This window comes from Salvelinus alpinus, chromosome 17, assembly GCF_045679555.1.
Source record: "Salvelinus alpinus chromosome 17, SLU_Salpinus.1, whole genome shotgun sequence".
NCBI classification, from domain to species: Eukaryota; Metazoa; Chordata; class Actinopteri; order Salmoniformes; family Salmonidae; genus Salvelinus; species Salvelinus alpinus.
Genome location: NC_092102.1, coordinates 9076891 through 9102305, shown reverse-complemented (window position 1 = coordinate 9102305; position 25415 = coordinate 9076891). Strand labels below are relative to the sequence as shown.

Sequence of the window (25415 nt, the reverse complement as noted above, 5' to 3'; positions counted from 1 at the left end):
AGGTGTCTGGGCAGATGGAAAGAGCGAGAGGGAGCGAGCGAAAGGGGAAAAGGGGAAGACTGAAGTAAAGGAAAAGAGGCAAGATAACCACTGCATGGCGAGGGATCATATTTATGCAGACTACAGAAACTCTCCCTTAAATACAAATATATGAGAGAAGCAAGAGAGAGGGAGAATGCGAGAGAGGGAGAGCAGTTAATGACTTTCCTTGTTCCACAGGCCTCCCATCCTGCCTGAAAGTAACTGTTCAGTGAAAATCTCACTTTTAAAAGTTAACATGCTGTTAACTCATAACTAAATAATGCAGATTTTTTTGTGCTCTGATTACACGCAAGCGCCTAGTTCAGCAGTTTAAACATGATGACTTCAGCCTTATGTGAAAAACCTTACTAGCTAGCTAACGAGCTTTCCTCTTTTGTTAGTTAGCAACCTAGCCAACGTTAGCTCTCATTTGACTGATATAACGTTACGTTAGCTAGCTAGCTAACTACCTAGCTAATCAAAACCACATTCATTGGCTAGCTACCTTTATTTGCCTGTCCGTTAGCTAGCTACCTTTCAGTTGACTGGTGTTAGCTAGATACAGCGGCTGGCTAACTGCTGGGCTTTGTACAAGCAAGCTAACATTAGCTAAGTAGCGTTAGCTAGTTAGCCACGTAGCTAACTAGCTAATCAAAATATCTGTTTGCATTTATTGATTAACCTCAGCTTGAATACCACCATATAGCTAGCTATATAGAGTAGCCTAGGTTTATTAGCATACACTTCAAATGACTGGCAGCAATACTCTTGAGTTTTGGCTAAAAAATATGTTAGCATTGTCAGAATTTCTACAAAAAGTATCACATCAATGTTTCTTAGCGGATTATTAAATTATCAATTTAATAACAACTGTTGCACCTACAAACTTAATCAATCCGTTTTTAAGTCCAACGGTAACTTTATAGATGCTATAGTCTCGTTTGAATTCAACGTCAAGAATTTGAGCTAGGTACTATAGGCGCAAGAAATACTCTTAAAACTCAACTGCTAACGTTAACCACCCTGTTAAAAAATCTGGTATGTGGATTTTTGGTAATGGCCAGACAGATCATGACGAGAGGCGGGGAGTGTGTTGTGTACCTCCAATCGAGGTGATTTGCGAATTTTCATCGAGATTGGTGTCATATTGGCTTATTTATAACCAGAACAGTGTTGACTCATCCTATACTCATATGTGGCCAAAGCATACATTAAGAAAATAACTAAACTAAAATAAACACTTTATCTGAAAAACTTTTATCTGAAACAGGCCGTTTAAAAAATGCTTGCCATTTCCTCATAGAGGATTGACGTCATCCACCTGAGGAGGATGAGCTGTCCACTCAGCAATCTACTTGAACTAATATTTTTAATGACCAGTATACGCCCTCACCATTCTGTTGTTGGGGTACGCCCTCACCATTCTGTTGTTGGGGTACGCCCTCACCATTCTGTTGTTGGGGTACGCCCACACCATTCCAACACAGAAAATCTGCTTTTTAACGCATATTGTAATTAATTGTACGTCATATTTCATAGAAATCTGGAAACACTGGACAGTTACTTGAAGGCCTAGCAGAGAGCAGTGAACACACACTCTCTGACACACACACAGACCTGGCGCAGCGCCAGTGCTTCAGAATAGTCTAAACCAGGTCGGAGAGTGAGAGAAAGAGGGAGAGCGAGAGAGGGAAATTGAGGGGGGGGGGCTCCATTTCCTATGGCCAAATTTGCTTTGGCAACTGTTTCCGTGGGAATAGTGCGAGACTGGTTCCCCTAAGCCAGAGAGGGATCGGCTCCACTGGAGGAAGGGTTGAAGCATGGGGGGTGGCCATGGTAAGCAAATACAGCTGGACTTTTCCATCCATATCTATATCCCCCCGTGCCAAAGCAAAACATGAGCCGGTCTGTCTGCTAGATGAAGCTAGCTAGCTGATTGTGGAGGGATCAAATGCTAGCCAAATGCTAACATGACACTTTGGCCGGCTGTGCATAGCTATACACAACGACATGTCCACATTGTGACATGACGTGTTATAACCCTACACCAACTGGCCATAAAATGGCTTATGAACATGCCAAGCTATGAAGCATGGAATGATGTCTGACTTATGTGAAGGCTTCAAAGCCAGCTTTGTCACCTTATGTGTCTCAACACCAGTGGGTAGTGGGCAATTAAGAAGAGTATTGGAAGACTCAAATATCACAACTAAATATTTGTTGCTTTTGACTTCTTTGGTCCCTGGCCAAGTAAGATGGGCCAAAGAGCAAAGTGTCCATTTTCACATAGGCACATGATGCTAGAAAATAATCCAATGTCTGCCTTACTATCCAAACAAGTAATGTTTTATAGCCATCTAAAAGCAAGATAATTCAATTGACTATATTTTAAAAGTTGTTCTAATCCCTGCCACACACTAATGGACAGTTTTATCGATCTGCCTCTGTGTGTGTGTGTGTGTGTGTGTGTGTGTGTGTGTGTGTGTGTGTGTGTGTGTGTGTGTGTGTGTGTGTGTGTGTGTGTGTGTGTGTGTGTGTGTGTGTGTGTGTGTGTGTGTGTGTGTGTGCGCGTGTGTGCGCATGTGTATGTGCATATCTCCTTCTTCCTGGCCATGAATGGAGAATAATTGTAGTCCCCATCTTAATGATAACATGACTGACCATCAAGTAACAGAACACAACTCATGGATAATCAAACATGGTCATGTGGCCATGCCGTCTCACCATATCACAGTGCCGTACTGCTCATAGCTATTGGGTGCTGTTGAGGCAATAGCTAGCCTCGAGAGAAGAAACAACATTTCTCAAAGGAATGCCGGCCAATTTAGGTGGGGCTTCATTGCCGTGGGTTATGACGGGGCTTTACAGTCCACTCCAGATAGTTTATTTGGCGTCAGAAGGCCTCCCCTTCATATGGAATATTCTGAGTGGGAATGGCAGAAGAGAACAAAAATGCCAGCCTTTACAGCCTCGTAAAGGCTTGCTCTGGTTAGGGAAAGGCTGAGAGGAGGAGAGACAGAAAGACAGAGGGACGGAGGAGAGGAATCCACTGAGGAAAACTATGGCCCGTTTTCACAGGAGCAGATGTGGACAACAAGGCGAGGGGAACGGTGTGTGTGTTGGGGGCGGGGTGGGTGTACAGTTGAGCCTAGTGTGTGTGTGACAGCGCACCCCCGTTTCTATTTTTTATTTTTTTTTGATTTAACCTTTATTTATCTATGCAAGTTCTTATTTCACAATGACGGCCTACCCCGGTCAAAACCTCCCCTAACCCGGACGATGCTAGGCCAATTGTGCTCCGCCCTATGGGACTCCCGATCATGGCCAATTGTGATACAGCCCAGGATCGAACCAGGGCCTGTAGTGACGCCTCTAGCACTGAGATGCAGTGCCCTCGGGAGCCGGTTGAGGTTGTATGTGAAAGGGTTAAGCCGCATGGCTGAGTGAATACATCAATTGCAGCGAGGGGTGTGTGGGCATTGCATGCTCCAGCTGGCACGGAGGCACACACACACCGCCAGTTTGATTTCCAAATATTACTTACGGGGGGCAGTGGAACACCAGCAGGTACAGTATTTTTGGGTGCTCAGGCTACTGCTGCACATGCCTCGACATGTGACGCCCTAAACCTACCACACACAGACAATCCCCAGAAAGCAGTGTGCAAGCTCTCAGACACACACACACAGGCATGTTTACACACCTATGCCAAATTTCACACACACACACACACACACACACACACACACACACACACACACACACACACACACACACACACACACACACACACACACACACACACACACACACACACACACACACACACACACACACACACACACACACACACACAAGCTGTGCCACACAAAAAAAGCAAACATGCCCACACCCACACTTCAAAGAGCTGCAGTGCGGGGTTCAGTTGTGGAGACAAGCCTTACCCCATAACAATAAATCACAGATCTGAGCACCTAAAACAAACTCCCAACTGTTCCCAACTGCACTTCTATAGACACCCCAAACAAAACACACCATGCGGTGCCCTGCACTCACATAGATAACGTTAGGCCCCCTCTCAATACTTGAAAACAGGCATTTCTCAGTAATCCTCCTTCTTTGAGGATTTCGCTGATTTGACAGAATACGGATAGGTTTAAAGACAACTTCAGACAACTTCAAGGTAGAAAACCTATCACGTTAAATCAGTGATCGCAATGGGATAGGAGGAAGGGAGGATGCATGTCTCAAGTAGTTGAGACCAGCCACAGGACTTTCCCCATGCAGTGTGCCTATGTGTTGCTAACCTTGTTGTAACTGCTTTAAATTATTGAACAGAGCTGCATTGACAACAGCTGAGCAACAAGCTGCCTTTCTCTATGTGTGTGTGTGTCTGTGTGTTTGTGTGGTCCACTAAGGCCCAGGCATGGGGCCTTAGTCAGGCTAGTTGTGAGGCAACACAGCCTAGAAGTCACAATCCCCCCTCCCCTGTCTATTAGGCTAAAGCCCTTCCTTGGAGCCTGCCAATACCAGGGATAAGGACAGACGACCAATTACAATCTTAACCTCGATCGCCCGCACCCAAAGCTGCTTTGCTGCTTTCTCCTTTTTTCCCTCTCTCTCTCTCTCTCTACCAATCTACCAAAGGGGGGAGCCGCCACACACAGAACCAGGAAGAGGAGACGTCGACTCACTCTAGAGGGTGGTGGCCATTATAGAAATAGAAGCAATAGAACAGAAGTAGTTCTGAAATGTAGGATCTGGATTGTTCTCTTTTTCGACAGCCACTGTGGCTGCCTGTCCGTATAGCCTATCGCCTGAGCTACGTTTCAATATTCACACTGGCATACCACTTGGAATGTAGTCCTTTGCTTCAATGCAAGTGGTATGCTGGTATGAATTTGGGATTCTGTGCCTATAGGGGCTGACTAAACTTGGTAGCTTGATTGTTTCCATTAGCTTCTGTATGGAATTCGGCGTAAGGAAAGAGGACCTTGAAGCAATCACTTAGAGATGGAGTGGTTTGTTGATGAAAGAGGTGGATATTGTGCCACGTGAATAGGAGTCAATGGAACTCGAGACACTGAGGATAATGAAAGGTATGAAAATGGTAAAAGGTGTGAATAGAATGAAGGGTGAGTATTCTAGGGTTCTCAGGTAATCGTACTCCACATCAAAGTAGCACTCGAGACCGATCCACGGCATGTATAAGGGGACTATTCATGTCAATATCAAGGTCCACAAGGAAGCTGGAGAAATTAATGTATTTGTTTAAAATGTATGGGGGTCTGTGTGTGTATAAGTAGTTTGTTTATGTGAACGTGAGTGTGTGTATGTAGGGGCCAATGTGCTAGAGTATACCATGTAAAGGGTAGTTGTTTACCAACTGTTAAACTGCTGTCACTGTGATGCCATTCCAGAGTGTGTGACACTAGACAGACTGGGAGGCTAGCCCGTATTGAGTAGAGAGCAGGTCAAAGAGCAGGAACCCTTACTCCCCTCTGCCTGCAGCAGCTGTAGTCTGAGCTGGAGAAATCTGATTATTGCCACCTGGCATTGTCTGCCGTGTGTGTGTGTGTGTGTGTGTGTGTGTGTGTGTGTGTGTGTGTGTGTGTGTGTGTGTGTGTGTGTGTGTGTGTGTGTGTGTGTGTGTGTGTGTGTGTGTGTGTGTGTGTGTGCGTCTGTGTGTTGGACTGACTCAGATTTCCGAAGCTATGTCAGCGCCGGCCCTCATTTTCATAAGAAAATCCTATAAATCCTCTCTCTACCTCCTTCTCCATAGCAACCCGGCGAGACACTCCGGTTAAGCGGCTCCATCTCAGCCGGGCGCCCCCGTCCTCTTCATCTTTTTAAATTCTAATTGAGGACTCTTTTCAGAATGGAGCTTTTGTGGCTTTTATGGGTCACCAAAGTCCCAGGCTCCCGTTTTTCCTACAGTTTTTCCGGTTCTTTCCAACGGATGTTGAGATAAAACCAGGGGCTGGATGTGGGATGTGGCGGGATTAGGCTCTTCAGGGATTGACCCCAGCCGGGCTGTCTGCTCAATCCTCTTGATTAAAAACCGGGGAACGTGTGATACGACAAACGGGTCTCGTTCGCGGTTTCCCGCCGGGCGCAACTAAGGTTAGGGCCTTAGACAATCCTGAAAGAAAACATCCAAAACACGTGTGTGTGTGTGTAGGTTGGGGTGGGGGGAAGCAATGCTTCACAGTCCTCACACACACAACTGCATAAGCCCTGAACCATCTGAGACAGCAAGTTTTTCAGATCTCTAACACGCCAGAGAACACATTTGTCCTAGAAGAGAGAAGGGGGGTCACTCTCCTTCCCTTTCCTCTTCTTCCTTCCTACGGGGCACGGTAGGTTAGCCATTTTACAAACCGATTCAAGTCAGCCGTGGTGGTTGACGTATGGCAGCGAGCGAGCGCGACTCCCAATGCCGATTTTGGACACCCAGACTCCTTGAGACACAGCCACTCCTGTGGAGCGTACAAAAGGCGGACTGTGTTCACTGATGGACGTGTTTGTTGTAGTTGGGCATTCAGTGGGCCGCTCGGGGCTACGGTAATGAGCTCGCAGACACGCAGGTCAGTAGATGGACCACGCTGAGTACATCATCACCGGCGCAGGAGAAACAAGTTCTAATACATAGTAGGACTAGGGTGGAGGACTCCATTATATAGAGAGGGACAAAACGAGGAAGGCGGAGGGGGAAGGCTGAGTCTGGATAAAATGAACGGAGCATGCTGTGTTGAATCCCATAGTGACTGCAATGTATGATTGTGCAGGAGAACAAGTGGGAGATGCAAAGAATATGCTGTCAGAAAAGGTTTGGGAAAAATGACAGGGCCTTTGTGGGGAAAACGTTGACAATGTGACGCGTGCTTTCAGAGATAATTCGGATATCATGTCCATCCACTTCAATTACAATTAGAGATTTGGATTGTAGAAAATGGCACATTGTCATTCGGATGTCATATCCTGTATGTAAAGTAGCCAATGTATTGCTGCTGTTCAGTTTAGCAGTTCACTGGTTATACACCCGCTTCCATAGAGCCAGCTTTTCCGCTTCCCTTCCCATTTAGACTGCAAGACAGTCAATAGTGGAACAGCTGCAGCCGCCCCTAGTCCTCCCCTCTCTTACCCAGAACAAACCCGCCTAGAACAGGCAATCATATGTCAGTACTATAGCATTAGCACAAATTCCAACACTTTAAATGCAACGAGAGTGTTTGTCCACAACTGTCATGACAAAACACTCAATGTGATGGCCAGCCAAGCTGTTTTCCATACCCTCCGACAGTCAAACACTATGGAAATGATGCGATGGGCAACTTTTGCATATAGTGGCCAGCTCCTGCGGCGCGAGGTTGGGGGGGGGAACATTTACGGTCGAGCCACTGGCATTTTGACAGTGGCTGCCATCTCATCTGCAAACCACTAGAAAGCGGGAGTGGCTGAAGCTGCCAATCCCAATCGGGAAATAGGCCCAGCCGAGAGACGTCGGGTCACATCGTCGGGAGATACGGCATGGTGGCCTGAGGAGCATGCAATGCATGGCCAACAAAGTTTCTCCATTGACGCCAATGGCTCAGCTTAACAACTCCCCCAAGAAGACAGCCTAGCCTAGCGGTGTCTTCCAACCTGCACTAACTGTGACAACGATGAGGTTATTTTTGGAAAACCACAAAAATGTCCAAGCCAACCGTCACAACTGTCAAGTACTGCACAGCACCGAGTTGACGCCACACCAAGACACTGACATTCCAGCCTTGGCTGAGCGGGAAGAAAATGTCAGCTTCTGTGCTTTTATCTGCCGCAAAGTCGCATTTCAATGTCTGCAGCAGCTTGTCTTGCTAGTCAGTGGCTTGACTCGAAGTCAAGGCTGTTCTGTGAGTGAGGCATGGTGGTCCGGGGGTTGTTACAGCTCCAACGTTGGTGTGATGGAATGTTTCTGACAGCTTTCAGACACAAGCTCACTAATGACGCTCTGCATGCCCGATGGGCAATTTGTTTTTTTTTCCCCTTCTCTCGCTCCCTTCCCAATCAATGTACCATACAATTTAACCAGCCATGCAAACAAGCAGCAGAATGCCAGCTCATGAGCTCATCCAAGGTAAATACTATTGGGGAGATGTGTGTCCAAGTTAGAACTGTGTCTACGCTAATACTCTTTAAATAAGGCTTTGGTCGTAACCAAGTCTATTGGAAAATATTGACACTTAATTCATGTCTATAAAAAGTCTGTCTGGGATATTTCCTAGGTCTAAACTATCAAAGCAACCTTTTAACTATAGTATATGTGTCAAATCTTTGTTACCAAACAGTGTTATCGGTTCGTTCTTTTCTGTGTCTAGCTAACAATGTTAGATATTAGACGTTTACATCTAGAAACTAAAATGACATCTATACTAATTTACCAGTCTACTGTCTGTCAAATCCTTGTTATGTCTACACTGTAGCCTATTGTAGGTCGAAGTTCCACCAGCCAGTAGTGGGAGGGAGAGCAGCGGACGTGAGGGACAAACCAATGAGCAGCATCATCAGGGGGGAGGTAGGGTTATTGTTAATCAATGATCAGCCAATTAATTTCCATTGATACCATCAGCCTAATGACACGGTGTAATAAAATTATAATCCGGACTTTAGCTTGTACAGATGCAAAGTTTGGTAACAGAATGACGGCACAAACATCACAAACCATCATTCTGTTACCAAACTTTGCATCTGCACTGTTCTTTAAGTAAATGTGTTTTTGTAAAATATTCGGTGGAAATTGTTAAAAGTAGTCATTGTGCATAGAGTTGTATGGTTTGTTTAACTTTGCAATGATTGTGTTTTGTTTGACGTACATTTTAAAGTCAAAAATCGGAGTCTCGGCGTTATTCTGCTACCGTGTAATTGCCATAAGGCTACAAAGTTGTTTGTGTTATTGGTTAAACAGTCGCTGAGATTATATTTGGTTATCTTTTATTTTATTTAACCTTTATTTAACTAGGCAAGTCAGTTTAAGAATAAATTCTTATTTTACATTGACTGCCTACCTCGGCGAAACCCTCCCCTCACCCGGACAATGCTGGACCGATTGTGCACTGCCCCGTGGGATTCCCAATAACAGCCAGTTGTGATACAGCCCGGGATTGAACCAGGGTCTGTAGTGACACCTCTTGCACTGAGATGCAGTGCCTTAGAACGCTGCGCCACTCAGGAGCCCTTATCGATGCAATAGACTGCTTATTTGATTGAAGCATGGTCTATAGATCAGATGAAGATCATCACAACACTGCCCCCACCCCAACGTACGGAATAATACGTTGCACAAAAAAATTGGAGCGGAGAAAATCTGCGTAGCAAGTGCCATAGCCAGGCCTACATGCTACAAAGAGCCAGCCATTTTGTGACAAAAAAGCGACATGCACATAATGCGCTATGCTCAGAATCGCTACATTGCGTGAAGTCTTCCGAGGCTCTAAGCCAACCGTGGGGAGGGACGACAGTCAGTCAGTGGCCCACATTCCCACTGTACTGGGGGAATGGGATCCATGTTCCGATGATCTGTTCAGCCCTTTGAGAACCACAGACATCTGACATGACAACCAGTCAACTGAGACAAACTATCAAAAACCAGAGGTGACGCACTTAGGTCAAACCACAAATAAACATAATTGGATAGCGGATCACGGCCGGGCTATGTGCGAGTGAGAAAAGACAAAGTCATTTATCGGAAATATTGTTCGGGTTTTAGATTGTGGCGGGGCCAAACATTCCTGGAGTCGAGGGTTCCCGTTTGGCTGTTGTTGACGTAGAGAATTAAATGTGGGTCAGCCCATTGTGAGGCCAGCTGTCAGGGCCTAGTTACCCATGGTCCATTGGTCCGGCTCATTAAAATGCCCCCACACCCCTCCCTTCAGCCCAGCCAGAGAACACATCAACTCAGCCCTGTCTGGGTCCAGGTGTCACACAGACAATTGCAGATGCCTAAAATACCTCACGTGAACAGTTAAGCCCCCCCCTGTCACTCCCCTGAGCCTAGTAAGCGCTTCCTCTCTGCTTGCCACGCACCCTTAGTCCATACGCTATCAGACAGACAGACAGGCAGGCAGGCAGAGGAATAGAAATAAATACTGCCTACTGCCAAGCTCTATGCCCTACTTCCCCCCCACACCCACATACACACCCATGTGCCAGCCCCTCCAGTGCGGTGCCAAGCTCCCTCTATGTTGCCAGCCATTATAGAGGACAGGGCGATGCCACAGGAGCCAATGTCACTCATGTGAAATCTATATCTGTAAATCAATTCTGTCTGGCGGCGAGCGTGTGCACTGACGACAGATCTGAATGCTGACGTCTTTGAAGATAGGTTTAGTCTCGGGCACTTGGGAGACACGAGCCAGAGTACTATCAATCGAGGTGGCGTCGTAATAGGGTTCCACATAGTTCACATACATAGTAGATCAACGGGCTCCAGCTCCCTTGTGACTTGCCACGTCTGTATGACAGAGGGAGAGAATATCTTCCAATAACTTTTCATAGATACCACAGCTACCTGTAAAATCCTAATTTGGAACCTTTGCCACACACATAAAAAAAACAGGATCCACTCAGCTTAGTCTGTCAGAACTGAGGAAACAGGTGGCGGATTGATGAGAAGAAATTAAAAGAAGTAGTAAAGAAGTGTATGTTGGAATGAAAGGGGTGGGGGCAATTTTAAGAGATAGTGAGTGGGGGGGGAAATACTGAGCCATCCCATCAAAGTCCTGCTACAGGGGCAGGAACAGGGGCAGGGCGTGAAGTTGGGGGCGCATTGTTTCGCCTGGCAGGAGGATAGTTGTGTCTGTCGCAGGAGTTCACCCAGAGGTGAGCGAGAAGACTGGTGCTGTAAACAAGTCTGAAGTTTATAGCCACTTTTGGGTTTGTTGTTCCTTCAGCCCATTCTACCCCACTGCTCTCGGGTGGGCCACAAAGCAACGATGGCGGCAAGAAAAGCAAGGGCAGGCCGTAAAAGAAGAGTAAAAACAGCCATGTGGTAGCTCAGGGGACCAACTGGCCCGTTAAGACTGGGGTCAACTAAAGAGCAGCTTCAGGTCAAGCCCCCATGTCCTTCATTCCCTTCCTCGGTCAGGTCAGCCCAGGAGCCATCTCGTGTTTACCTTAGCCCTGTTTTGGATTCCCCTTCTGTTCGACTAGGAAGTTCAGTCAATGTAATCTCAGGGAACTGCAGTTTAGACACACGCAGGACAGAGAAGAGAGAGGGAGAAAAAAAATGACAAAAGGATGTTGTGGTTGAGGAAAGAATAGTGAGAGAGAGAGAGAGAGAGAGAGAGAGAGAGAGAGAGAGAGAGAGAGAGATAGAGAGAGAGAGAGAGAGAGAGAGAGAGAGAGAGAGAGAGAGAGAGAGAGAGAGAGAGAGAGAGAGAGAGAGAGAGAGAGAGAGAGAGAGAGAGAGAGAGAGAGAGAGAGAGAGAGAGAGAGAGAGAGAGAGAGAGAGAGAGAGAGAGAGAGAGAGAAAAGGCCGGCACTCTCTTTTCCTCACCGGAATCTGTTTTAATTAAAAAGGATTGGTTTTATGTGACTGCCCGAGGGGAGATGTGTTTACTGCAAACATGTTCAGAAACGAGGGAGACACTGGAGGAGGGAGGCAAGAAAGGGGAGGAGGCTATGGGAGGGTGAAGTATATGGGTATTCTTTCTTGGTAGCTCACAGCTACGGGGCAAAGACCTAATTTATTGCAGGCGATGAAAGCTAAATGAATAGGTGGTTTGGAGGTCGAGTGAGAAGCAGATTAATGGACCTGGCTGGGACTACTTTTCATCAGTTTTGTGCCACTGCAAATCACAGTGAAAAACCCTGTGTGACTGTTTCGTTCAGGCCCTTGTCTCCAGACTGGAACAGTTGGATCCTTCACTGTCTCGTCAATCAGGATTCTTTTGGTAGGATGTGTTAAACACCACTTCTTTCGCCAGCAACACACATCTCCATGGGAACCGTATCCTCCATAAACACCAGTGCTGAAACAGTATTTTTACATTTACGTCATTTAGCAGACGCTCTTATCCAGAGCGACTTACTGTATTTTCATACTCTTTTGTACTAGTCCCTAGTGGGAATCGAACCCACAACCCTGGTGTTGCATGCTCTAACAACTGAGCCACACGAAACTACAACTGACAGACGCTGGTGTTAATGGATATTTTATGGCGTCAACCTCGGGGACCACTGTCACACACAGAGATGGAGATTGATGTCACCAATAAGCTATTCTGTTCAATTAAATATGTTAATTATCTCAATGTAAATGTATAACGTTCCTTCAACAGCGACGTAATGTATTATTTTGATGTATCTATTTATATTTAAAAATTGAATCACAAATTCTGGATCATCCTCCATCAATTCCAGTATTTGTTCAAGCCCAGATATGTCTAGGCGATGAGGTAGGTTGCTTGGACTGTGTGACGTAAGAATAGCAGACACATTCCTTGGTCATGGAAGATGTTGCGAGCCAAAGGGCCAACAGAACAGGACTCTGCACCATAGCAACGAGTAAACCCAACAGTTGCGGAGAAAGGCTAGACTAAACTGTTGACGCTCTCTGACTCAAACCAGAACAAGCCCTTTGATCCCTTGACCAGACATAACACATACACACAAGCATGCAGTCACACACACACACACACACACACACACACACACACACACACACACACACACACACACACACACACACACACACACACACACACACACACACACACACACACACACACACACACACACACACGTGCATGAGCGCATACACACACACACAGGCATGCAGACACACAAACACACTCACACACAGCCTTTCTTCCCACAGCCTGTACAGGGGGCATTGTGACCTGCCAAAAACCAGGGTACATGATGTTGTTGTTAAGTTGGTCAAGGTGACATCTGTTGGGCAAGGGATTTGACCAGACGGTGTGTGTGTGTGTGTGTGTGTGTGTGTGTGTGTGTGTGTGTGTGTGTGTGTGTGTGTGTGTGTGTGTGTGTGTGTGTGTGTGTGTGTGTGTGTGTTAGCAGGGCAGGGGTGTGTGGGAGTGGGTGGCTGAGAGAAAACCCACCCGGCGTGACTGGAAGGACACAGATAGTCACCTCTCCAGTCTACCGTCACAATTGGCGAGGGGGCTTTGTGTGTGTGTGTGTGTGTGTGTTGGCACAGCGTGTGGGAGCAGCGGCTCAGTTCCCTTACTGCAGGTGAGCTGCATACCAGAGCCTAGGCACAGCTAGACAGATAACAGGCAAGCAGGTACGGGCACGATCCGCACACACACACACGCGCACAACACACACAAACACTTATTGAGGAAAAACGTAATGCAGCTGTGTATGTGAGAAATACACAAATGAGAAAACAAAAGATCTCTAATTTATCCCCAAAATTCTTAAAACAAACACACACCAATCAAGAAAATGGAAGAGTGGTAGCAGCCGTGCACTCTACTCTGACCTTTCACTCACTTCAATTTGTTAAATAAAACGCACCCCGTCAATCTACTGTCTGACAACACTAATATACCTCATCTCTCATTCATTCTCTCACACACACACACACACACACACACACACACACACACACACACACACACACACACACACACACACACACACACACACACACACACACACACACACACACACACACACACACACACACACACACACACTAATGCATCTCATCTTTCATTCATGGAGGGGGAAAAGCATGAAAAAGCCACAATTCTGTTCATACTAAAACGTCTGATAAGCACTCCTATGCAACATCATAGGTTAGGGCCAGGACAGATTTAGAATGACAAAGGTCATGAGAAAATGTAACAATAACGATCATATTCAAATGCACAGAGGTCTTCTGGTGGTGCATTCCAGCTTGGCTTCGCTTGAGTTGTTTTCTCCACACCAAATATTTGAGGTGATCTTTTCCAGCATAAACATGACTCCTCCTTACGCCTGCCAGATCTGGATAGGTATTTTACATATCAGCTAACCACTTCATACGTTACAGCAATCTGTCAGTCGCTGACACAATCAATGAAATGGCACGCAACCATTGGTTGATGCATGCAACGTCTGAGTAGGGGAACGCGACCGGAGTCTGCTGAGTGAGACAGCAGCCATTTTGTTTCCATCAGACTCCATTTTTCATCCACTGTCTGAGGGAGGCTGTTACTCCTCAGTCACTCACTCCAGTCTCTCTCTCTCTACGCCCTGCAAATTCTTGGATCGAGTTTCTTTGCTTTTTTTCTTTTCAACATGTGTTTTTTTTTTTATTCCTTGTACTCTTCGGAGTCTGGCATGGCCTGTGTTATTCACCATAGAAACCGACATAACAGGCCAATACACAGCCAAGCTCAAGCTCTGCAAACAGTACCAAATAAAAATCTATCATTCAGTTGCTCTGTGCGTATGGGAATTCCCCCCACCCCCACACACACACAGCAACTCATGCCATAGTTTAGAGCTGGGAGGTTTGGTAGGCGATTTAACAAAGACGTAAGCTCATCACGGGGGGGGGGGGGTTAAAGTGTTGGAATCTGAAGGATAAAAACACAAAAGCAAGTGAAGAAAAACGGTGTAAATGAAAGATGAAATCATCTCTTTCACTTCCCAAGTCTGAATTTGGTTTAAACGTGGTGTTGGGTGCACCTTCCTGACTGCTAACACAATTAAGCTAGCCATTCAGGCAGAAAATAGCCCTCCCATCTGATCCGTTTATGATGTAATTCCTCTAAAACTTGGATATTTGTTTTAGTTACGTAAGTACTCTTGCTACAGATGGAATGAGTGACAAATCTCAGAGGTTTGCTGTTTCCTGTCCAAGAGGTGGTAGGGGTAATTTTCAAAAATTTCCCAATGCATAAGAACAAAAACATTTTAATCTGTGGAAGCACAAAGCTACGTGAAAATCCTTAAGCCTGACTGTCATACGAAGTTGTGTGTGTGTGTGTGTGTGTGTGTGTGTGTGTGTGTGTGTGTGTGTGTGTGTGTGTGTGTGTGTGTGTGTGTGTGTGTGTGTGTGTGTGTGTGTGTGTGTGTAGCCTGTGACAGTCGCACACACACAGTGGACGACACCAGCTGACATTGGCCAGCGCAGGCCCCAGCCAACCAGACGTCTGTGCCTCCAACCAATCACCTCTCTGCCCTCAGCCAAACTCTCGCCCTATGGGATATGTGTCCCCAAGAGCGGGAGATCATGATTGGTGGGCTGGGGAAGTGGACATGACACACAGACAAGAGCCAGAGAGACAAGCCATAGGAAGACGTCATAGTGCCGCTATCACCGGCCTGCTCTGGACTTTGTCAGCTCTCCGTCTGTCTCTTCCAATATCTATCGTTCTCTCTCCCTTTTTCTCCTCCTTTCCCTAATGCTCTCTTTTCCTCTTTCCTTCTTTCTCTCTCTGTCTCTTTGTTCCCCTGTTAGTATGTGGTCCTGGGTTTGCGTCACACTCCAAAAATCCCAGAAAACTCACTAGAGCTCTTACTCAAAACACCTCTCTCTGAGTTCCACTTGGGTCTCATCCATGACACCATTACATAATGGCATTTAGTAAACAATGAGGGCCCCCCCCCCCTCCCTTCGGTTATGCCAGGGCCAGCATGTTGTGTCTGGGGCGCAGGAGATGGATTCCAGACAGACTTATCGCAATCTGTTTGTTACAGCGCTAGGCACACAGAGTTACTTTTATCTGCCCTCTCTTTCTCTTTCTAAAGGCAAATGAACGAGAGATGACAGAGTTCCTGACCCAATCTTCCTTTTCCCGCGATGCCGAGCATTGTATAAAGGGCTGATAGTAAACTCTTAGAAATAGTGTATCAGTTGTTATAGGTTAAGACCAAAAAATTGCTTATAGTTTATTATAGGGTTACAATGGAAAAGTCTCTGAGCTCTTACACTAAATATTCGGCTTCCTTTCTGACACAAGCCCGTCAACACAACTGTAGGTCGTGTCAGGAACTCCAGTCCTGTGCCAGGAACTGATGTTTGGTCTAATTTGTCCCTGGTGACGCCTATATAAGCCACGCACAGAGGGAAACGGACTAAGTGGGAGAGCAGAAAATGAAAACAGCTGTCTCTCTCTGAGAAGGGAGGAAATACAAGTGTTCTCTCCAGAGCTAGGCCCCAAGATTTTTCCACTGACATGTTTCCCCAAGGTTTCTCTTTTCTTCCTTCTCTCTCTGTCTGTCTTTATCCAACTAACCCTGCTCAGAGTGCACACACACACACTGACCTAGCCAGAGAGATGGAGAGAGAAAGTGGGGATGTGAGAGAAAGGGAGGCGGCATTTCCTTTACTTTTTCCATACTCTGTATCTTGGCTAGCCGAGGGGGAGGAGACAAGGTTCCATAGCCTACCGGCGAAGATGAAAAGACAGGAGAGGGAAAGCAAAGAAAAAAAGAGGGAATATGAGGGGGAAAAAGAGAGAGAGAGAAAAAACACACTGAAGAAGAACAATAAAAAATGCATCGGAGGGGAAGCAGGAAGCAGCCTGTGGGCTTAAGTGCTGTGGAAATTATCATCAAACCGTCCCTGATCTGCAGCTAGCCGCAAACAAGGCCTGCCCCTCCCCCAGCGTCTATAGAGTCATAAAATATACATTTAAAGAGTGGAAATTCACACATCCCCTCCTGCAGCTGAGGTTAGACAGAACACAGAATGGTCTAGGATGAGTTGTGCACCAAAAGATACTGTAGTGTTATCTTGTGACAACAACTGCAAAGCGAATGCTGTCGATTGCAGGCGTGGACCTCTGCAAGTGGATGACCAACTCTCCTGAATTGAAAACAAAATGGGAGGAAAGTTACAACAACTACACTTAAAGACTTGAAGTTAGGAGGGTGTGCGTGCAAGCCTGCGTAGATAGACACAGAGTATAGACGTAACCTGTCTTAGCTAAATAGCTACATGAGGGAAGCCTAGTGGAGAGTTCATCTCAACCACTGTGACACACAACGTCGTTTGTCGCTTCACTCTCGAAGATGTTGTGGCCACGTACATGAACTTCCATTGTGTAGACGCCAAAGAGATGTGCTGTATCTAGCTATGTTGGACTAAGGCCGAGCGTGATTCAACACCAAGCCCTTCCGGCTTAAGGGCTTAGGCAGGCAACCCAACACTAGCAGATCTCCACTGGTGTGTGTAGGCAGCTAGCTACACATATCGATTTCATTGAGCAGATTAGATTTGGGGGAGTACACAGGCTCACGTCGATGCTACTTTGTGAGGGGGGGCATGAGGCGCCTGCCTAGTCTTTTGGAGTCTGGCTGAGGCATGTAGACACACACACACACACACACACACACACACACACACACACACACACACACACACACACACACACACACACACACACACACACACACACACACACACACACACACACACACACACACACACACACACACACACACAAGCCCAGGGAGTAGCTAGCAGTCAGGCAGCTGTTAGCGTTTCAGAAAAGATTAGCACCAGGTTTGACTGTCAACAATGAGCTCATTCTCCTGCGCGGCCGAGTTGCAAAACTCTCTCCACATCTGCTTTGGAACAAGCTGCCTTATTCAAGCCCCGCAGCGTGCGAGCGAACAACCCACGTACACCCCCTTGTAAAATAAAGAAGAGGGAAAGCACATGTGGGGGAAAGAGGCTACTTTCGAGTCATGCTGTGTAATGGCATGTCGTTAGCCATGTAGCTCGTAACCGACCATGTTCCCGGTTCCTTCACCAACGCATGGCTATGACTAAATGCGTAATGCTAACGCTGGTCAGCGGGGCCAAGCGGCCGCCCATAACGTGGCTTCCTGGTTACGTTCTGTGCTGGAGTGTTGTGTATCTGAAGTGCACAGCCACACACTCCTAGCGAGGCTTTATAACTGCTCAAGAGTCCATTTTGAAGGCATACTCTGATTCCTACTCTGTCTTCAATAAGCTCTTGGGTGAAGCATGAGCTTGGCGTAGGACCACCTATAGTATACACACTAGGAGGGAGGGGGTAGTGAAGTCAAAAGCACATCCAATGAGTCAGGCTTGGTGTGTGTGTGTGTGTGTGTGTGTGTGTGTGTGTGTGTGTGTGTGTGTGTGTGTGTGTGTGTGTGTGTGTGTGTGTGTGTGTGTGTGTGTGTGTGTGTGTGTGTGTGTGTGTGTGTGTGTTCGTATGCAGGCATGTCATGTGATCATGGAAGTGTGTGTGTATGTGTGCCTGAGCGTGTGCCAAGCTGGAGGACGGGTCTGCTGGCCTGCGAACCACAGACGAGGGGAACAGGTGGCACCCAGGTGGGGGTTGGCGTGGAGGGGGTTGGGGCTCAGAGCGGACCGGGCGCCGTTGCCCTTTCACGCTCCACGTGCCATCTGCCTCTGTTGGCACGGCAACACTGCAGTGACTCACCTCCGAGCGAGAGAGAGAGAGAGAGAGAGAGAGAGAGAGAGAGAGAGAGAGAGAGAGACAGTAACATCTCGTTGTGTGTGTGTTATTGACAATGGCTAATACCTACTATTATCACTAAGAGTGGTATCATTATTAGTGGTTGTGGTAGCAGAGGTAGTCACAGTGGAAGTGGTGGTAGTTGTGGAAGAGTAGTAGTAAGAGAAGCATAATGGTAGTGATTAGGGCTGGAAATTACCAGGGACCTCATAGTACGATATCACGATACTTGAGTGCTGATATGATATTTATTGCGATTCTCGCGATTCTATTTGTATTTCGATTTTATACAGCAATTTTATTTCAATTTGATTTCCCAAACATATTGCTCAATATACAGTATGTCTGCTGCAGAGAGACAAGAGACAGCATTAGAAAAGGAGTTTTGATCAGTCATGGAACTAAAAGTGCGGAAAACATGTTGGCTCACTATTTAAATAGAAGATGGAGAACAAGCTATAGAATGTTTTGGGGCAGGTAAAGCCTGTAGTAGTGGTGGTAGCAGTCATAGTAACTGTAGTAGTGGTGGTAGCAGTCATAGTAACTGTAGTAGTGGTGGTAGCAGTCATAGTAACTGTAGTAGTAGTGGTGGTAGCAGTCATAGTAACTGTAGTAATGGTACCAGTCATAGTAACTGTAGTAGTAGTAGTCATAGCAACTGTAGTAGTGGTGGTGGTACCAGTCATAGTAACTGTAGTAGTGGTGGTAGCAGTCATAGTAACTGTAGTAGTAGTGGTACCAGTCATAGTAACTGTAGTACATTTACATTTACATTTTAGTCATTTAGCAGACGCTCTTATCCAGAGCGACTTACAGTAGAGTGCATACATTTTATTACATTTTTTACATACTGAGACAAGGATATCCCTACCGGCCAAACCCTCCCTACCGGCCAAACCCTCCCTAACCCGGACGACGCTATGCCAATTGTGCGTCGCCCCACGGATCTCCCGGTTGCGGCCGGCTGCGACAGAGCCTGGGCGCGAACCCAGCCCAGCCTGGGGGCGAACCCAGAGACTCTGGTGGCGCAGCTAGCACTGCGATGCAGTGCCCTAGACCACTGCGCCACCCGGGAGATGTAGTGGTGGTACCAGTCATAGTAACTGTAGTAGTAGTGGTGGTAGCAGTCATAGTAACTGTAGTAGTAGTGGTGGTACCAGTCATAGTAACTGTAGTAGTGGTGGTAGCAGTCATAGTAACTGTAGTAGTGGTGGTACCAGTCATAGTAACTGTAGTAGTAGTGGTGGTAGCGGCATAGTAACTGTAGTAGTGGTGGTACCAGTCATAGTAACTGTAGTAGTAGTGGTGGTAGCAGTCATAGTAACTGTAGTAGTAGTGGTGGTAGCAGTCATAGCAACTGTAGTAGTGGTGGTAGCAGTCATAGTAACTGTAGTAGTGGTGGTACCAGTCATAGTAACTGTAGTAGTGGTGGTACCAGTCATAGTAACTGTAGTAGTGGTGGTACCAGTCATAGTAACTGTAGTAGTAGTGGTGGTAGCAGTCATAGTAACTGTAGTAGTGGTGGTAGCAGTCATAGTAACTGTAGTAGTGGTGGTACCAGTCATAGTAACTGTAGTAGTGGTGGTGGTACCAGTCATAGTAACTGTAGTAGTGGTGGTAGCAGTCATAGTAACTGTAGTAGTAGTGGTGGTAGCAGTCATAGTAACTGTAGTAGTAGTGGTGGTACCAGTCATAGTAACTGTAGTAGTGGTGGTGGTAGCAGTCATAGTAACTGTAGTAGTGGTGGTAGCAGTCATAGTAACTGTAGTAGTGGTGGTAGCAGTCATAGTAACTGTAGTAGTGGTGGTAGCAGTCATAGTAACTGTAGTAGTGGTGGTACCAGTCATAGTAACTGTAGTAGTGGTGGTAGCAGTCATAGTAACTGTAATAGTGGTGGTAGCAGTCATAGTAACTGTAGTAGTGGTGGTGGTACCAGTCATAGTAACTGTAGTAGTGGTGGTAGCAGTCATAGTAACTGTAGTAGTGGTGGTGGTACCAGTCATAGTAACTGTAGTAGTAGTGGTAGCAGTCATAGTAACTGTAGTAGTGGTGGTGGTACCAGTCATAGTAACTGTAGTAGTAGTGGTGGTAGCAGTCATAGTAACTGTAGTACTGGTGGTACCAGTCATAGTAACTGTAGTAGTAGTGGTGGTACCAGTCTTAGTAACTGTAGTAGTGGTGGTAGCAGTCATAGTAACTGTAGTAGTGGTGGTACCAGTCATAGTAACTGTAGTAGTAGTGGTGGTACCAGTCATAGTAACTGTAGTAGTGGTGGTACCAGTCATAGTAACTGTAGTAGTGGTGGTACCAGTCATAGTAACTGTAGTAGTGGTGGTAGCAGTCATAGTAACTGTAGTAGTGGTGGTACCAGTCATAGTAACTGTAGTAGTGGTGGTACCAGTCATAGTAACTGTAGTAGTGGTGGTGGTACCAGTCATAGTAACTGTAGTAGTGGTGGTAGCAGTCATAGTAACTGTAGTAGAAGTGGTACCAGTCATAGTAACTGTAGTAGTGGTGGTAGCAGTCATAGTAACTGTAGTAGTGGTGGTAGCAGTCATAGTAACTGTAGTAGTGGTGGTACCAGTCATAGTAACTGTAGTAGTGGTGGTAGCAGTCATAGTAACTGTAATAGTGGTGGTAGCAGTCATAGTAACTGTAGTAGTGGTGGTGGTACCAGTCATAGTAACTGTAGTAGTGGTGGTAGCAGTCATAGTAACTGTAGTAGTAGTGGTACCAGTCATAGTAACTGTAGTAGTAGTGGTGGTAGCAGTCATAGTAACTGTAGTAGTGGTGGTACCAGTCATAGTAACTGTAGTAATGGTGGTGGTACCAGTCATAGTAACTGTAGTAGTAGTGGTGGTAGCAGTCATAGTAACTGTAGTAGTAGTGGTACCAGTCATAGTAACTGTAGTAGTAGTGGTGGTAGCAGTCATAGTAACTGTAGTAGTGGTGGTACCAGTCATAGTAACTGTAGTAGTAGTGGTGGTAGCAGTCATAGTAACTGTAGTACTGGTGGTACCAGTCATAGTAACTGTAGTAGTAGTGGTGGTACCAGTCTTAGTAACTGTAGTAGTGGTGGTACCAGTCATAGTAACTGTAGTACTAGTGGTGGTACCAGTCATAGTAACTGTAGTAGTGGTGGTAGCAGTCATAGTAACTGTAGTAGTGGTGGTAGCAGTCATAGTAACTGTAGTAGTGGTGGTAGCAGGCATAGTAACTGTAATAGTGGTGGTACCAATCATAGTAACTGTAGTAGTAGTGGTGGTACCAGTCATAGTAACTGTAGTAGTGGTGGTACCAGTCATAGTAACTGTAGTAGTGGTGGTGGTACCAGTCATAGTAACTGTAGTAGTGGTGGTGGTAGTCATAGTAACTGTAGTAGTGGTGGTAGCAGTCATAGTAACTGTAGTAGTGGTGGTACCAGTCATAGTAACTGTAGTAGTGGTGGTAGCAGTCATAGTAACTGTAGTAGTGGTGGTACCAGTCATAGTAACTGTAGTAGTGGTGGTACCAGTCATAGTAACTGTAGTAGTAGTGGTACCAGTCATAGTAACTGTAGTAGTAGTGGTGGTAGCAGTCATAGTAACTGTAGTAGTGGTGGTACCAGTCATAGTAACTGTAGTAGTGGTGGTAGCAGTCATAGTAACTGTAGTAGTGGTGGTAGCAGTCATAGTAACTGTAGTAGTGGTGGTACCAGTCATAGTAACTGTAGTAGTAGTGGTACCAGTCATAGTAACTGTAGTAGTAGTGGTGGTAGCAGTCATAGTAACTGTAGTAGTGGTGGTAGCAGTCATAGTAACTGTAGTAGTGGTGGTAGCAGTCATAGTAACTGTAGTAGTGGTGGTAGCAGTCATAGTAACTGTAGTAGTAGTGGTGGTACCAGTCATAGTAACTGTAGTAGTGGTGGTACCAGTCATAGTAACTGTAGTAGTGGTGGTAGCAGTCATAGTAACTGTAGTAGTGGTGGTAGCAGTCATAGTAACTGTAGTAGTGGTGGTAGCAGGCATAGTAACTGTAATAGTGGTGGTAGCATTAAATGTTGCATCCAAGCAACGTACACCACACCAATAACAGCACACTGTCTCTGTTTTTAGGAATACAGACCACAGTGCATCAAATTTCACCAAGCAGAAGAACAAAAAACTGTGGTAAAACTTAGTTGACCGTGTCTCCAAAGACTTGACGATGGTCGCACTCTGCCAACTTCATTTGGCAATCCAATTCATGGAATTGTTAATTGCAACACTGCTCTATTTAATTGTCCAAATGAGTTAGAGGGGGTGTTCTGTAGCGTGTCCCCGACGAAGTCAGAAGTGTGCCTTTGTCTTCCTGGAACTATGAGAGAGAAAGCAAAATTGCTGTGGCATAATGCTCACTGGCTGTTTGAGTATTTGACGTGAAGTAAGACGACATTCACTCCTGGTAATTCTTTACAAAATACTTGAAATATCCAAGTGTGTGTTAATAGACAATTGACAATGTGAACAGGTTTTTCAAAATTTGAGAATGGATGTTGTTGTGTATACATGTATATTTGTATATGTATATTTAAACATGTACGTTGTGGCCAGTGTCCATTCAGACCGAAATACAATTCAACATACTTCTCAGCTCAAATCTGTCAGGATTTTCTCTCTCCTTACTTCCCTCGTTTTTTCCCTTTTCGAAAGAGAGAAGGAGAAGAAAAAAATTATATGTGCTATTTGCAAGCAAGGTCAATAAGAAAGGGCATGACAAGAAGCCAACATTCTCTTTCTCTCTACCTCCCCCTCACTCCCTCCCTCTACCTCCCCCTCACTCCTTCCCTCTCTCTCTGTCTGTTAGGCAGGCAGGGAGGGGAGCCACTGCTCAGGAACTCAATAATAACTTTCAGCAGTCTAGCCAGGAGGCTGGAGGCCCAGACTGCAGCTGTTCTGTCATCTCGAGCTCCCTCCCCCCTCCGCAGCCTGGCTCCCCTCTGTTCCCTCCTCCTGCTCCACAGCACTAATGCATTCTGCAGGTCTCTCTCTCTCTCTCTCTCTCTCTCTCTCTCTCTCTCTCTCTCTCAAAGGGCCAGGCGCCTAATTTTTCTCCAATAAAATCGCTTCAATTAGAGGCCGCCGCTAACTAACACGGGCAGCCATTATTTTCCTTCCCTCAGCTTTTCGATCTCCGTCTCACTCTCTCTCTCTCTCTCTCTCTCGCATGGCCTTTTTCTTTTTTGTCGGTCCCCATCTCTTGAAAACTCAACAGACCCACAACAGAGGAGTGGGCGAGAGGAGAGCGGAGAAGGGGAGAAGGGGAGATTGGGTGTGAAATGTGTTAGCGACTTTGAAAGAAATGGAGCGCAGCAGCGGTACTGGCAGTGTAGGGCAAACGCACCTTGTCGAGGGCTTCCTTTTGATCTTTCATTTAGAGAGCGAGTGAAAAAAGGAGAGGAGTAGAAGTGTCGAGTGTGCTGAAACCCCTCTGTTTTCATCAAAGGATTTATGATTCTTTCATTTTCCCCCCCCATTGCACTGATGAAGTACTACAAACTGAAGTAGTAGAGTGCGGGAGAAGAAGAAGAAGGGAGTGTGAAAAGGAAGTTAGCAGGGTTGCGTTTGCTTGGGCAGTTTGGGTTGTGATCTTGTGTGGGTCTAGTTGTTGTTTTTTTGGACTACGTTTGTCAATCACCCACCTTTATGTGTTTGACTAGGAGTGGTAGCTGTAGTGAATGATAACAAGGCGTGACATGAATGAACCCTGAAGGTATAGAACACTATAGGTATACAGGATAGACTGACCTGTCATCTTCTTTCCTCTCCCCTCCTCCCCTCTATCCACCCCCCTTCCCATCCTTTAACTCTCCTCTACTCTCATCTTCCACTCCTCTCCTCTTCTCTTCTCCCCATTCTACCAAACTCCTTTCCCTTCCTCTCTTCTTTCTCATCCCCTCCCCTCTTCTCCTGCTCCCATCCCTCTCTTCTTCTTTTCTTCTCCTCTGCTGGGGGAGTTTTCCGTTTTGTGGTCATTGGGTGAAAAAGTGGAGCTGTGTGCCAGGCAGAGGGAGGAAGCAATTAAAAATGAATGGAAGCTGAGTGATAAGAGAAGCCTGCAAGGGCGTGCCGCCCGCCAAACACACACGCACTCTGCGTCTCCCAGCCGTCAGCGCTTTTCCATCCGTCCATCCCTCCCTCTCTTTCTCTCTCTTTCACTCACTCGTAGTCTCTCCCTCCTTTCACTCACCCGCTCCTTCCCCCTCTCCATTGCTCATACACGGGACGTTCAAAATGGGAGAAAGATTATGTGATTCGGTCTAACCAGTTTCTTCAGAGGAAATGGCACACAGAAATAGAATGCAATTGTAGCGTATACGTATATCGTGATTAATTACCAACATACAATATATGGGAAAGGTAGTGTGTGCATCTCCCCACTCTCTCTCGCTCTGTCTCTGTCTCTGTCTGTCTCTGTCTCTCATCATGTGACACAGGCTTGCACTTTGCTCCTGCTTCCCTCTGTGCCGCTGTACTCTGTGGAGAGTTGAACCACACTCCCCCGCCTTCAAACCTTACCTCCCCTCCCCCAGAGAACCCCTCCCCCCATTCTTACTCTCTCTCCTCTCTTTCTCAGCTGGTCCTGACTGATCTCTCCGCGCCAGGAGACCCCCTCGCCAATATCCCCCACAAGTCCCCTGAGGCACGCCATATTAACAACCCCAGGGCTCATTTGCATGTTGGAGACCTTGCCGCCTGTCCCTCCGGAGAGGCCGACCCCCCCTCCAGGGGCCACTTCTAACCCTTGACCTTTCTTTGTCCCCTTCCCTAGTCTCCCACAGATGTGGCTCTCTCCCTAGGCTGGTGCATTATTTTAGCCCTACAGAGATAGATGGTTGTTGCAGGCAGTAACCCCATTGTCCTGGGTGAGACACGTCAAAGTGGGCATGGAGGGGTGGGTTGAGGAGCAGGGTGGATGGAATTC

The 25415-nt window shown here is 46.4% G+C and overlaps 1 protein-coding gene across 1 annotated transcript in view; it reads right to left on the bottom strand.

Annotated features, from left to right (window-relative positions):
* The window catches only part of LOC139542077 (ski oncogene-like), a 75393-nt gene that overhangs the window by 15579 nt on the left and 34399 nt on the right, over positions 1-25415 (bottom strand). The window lies entirely within an intron of this gene.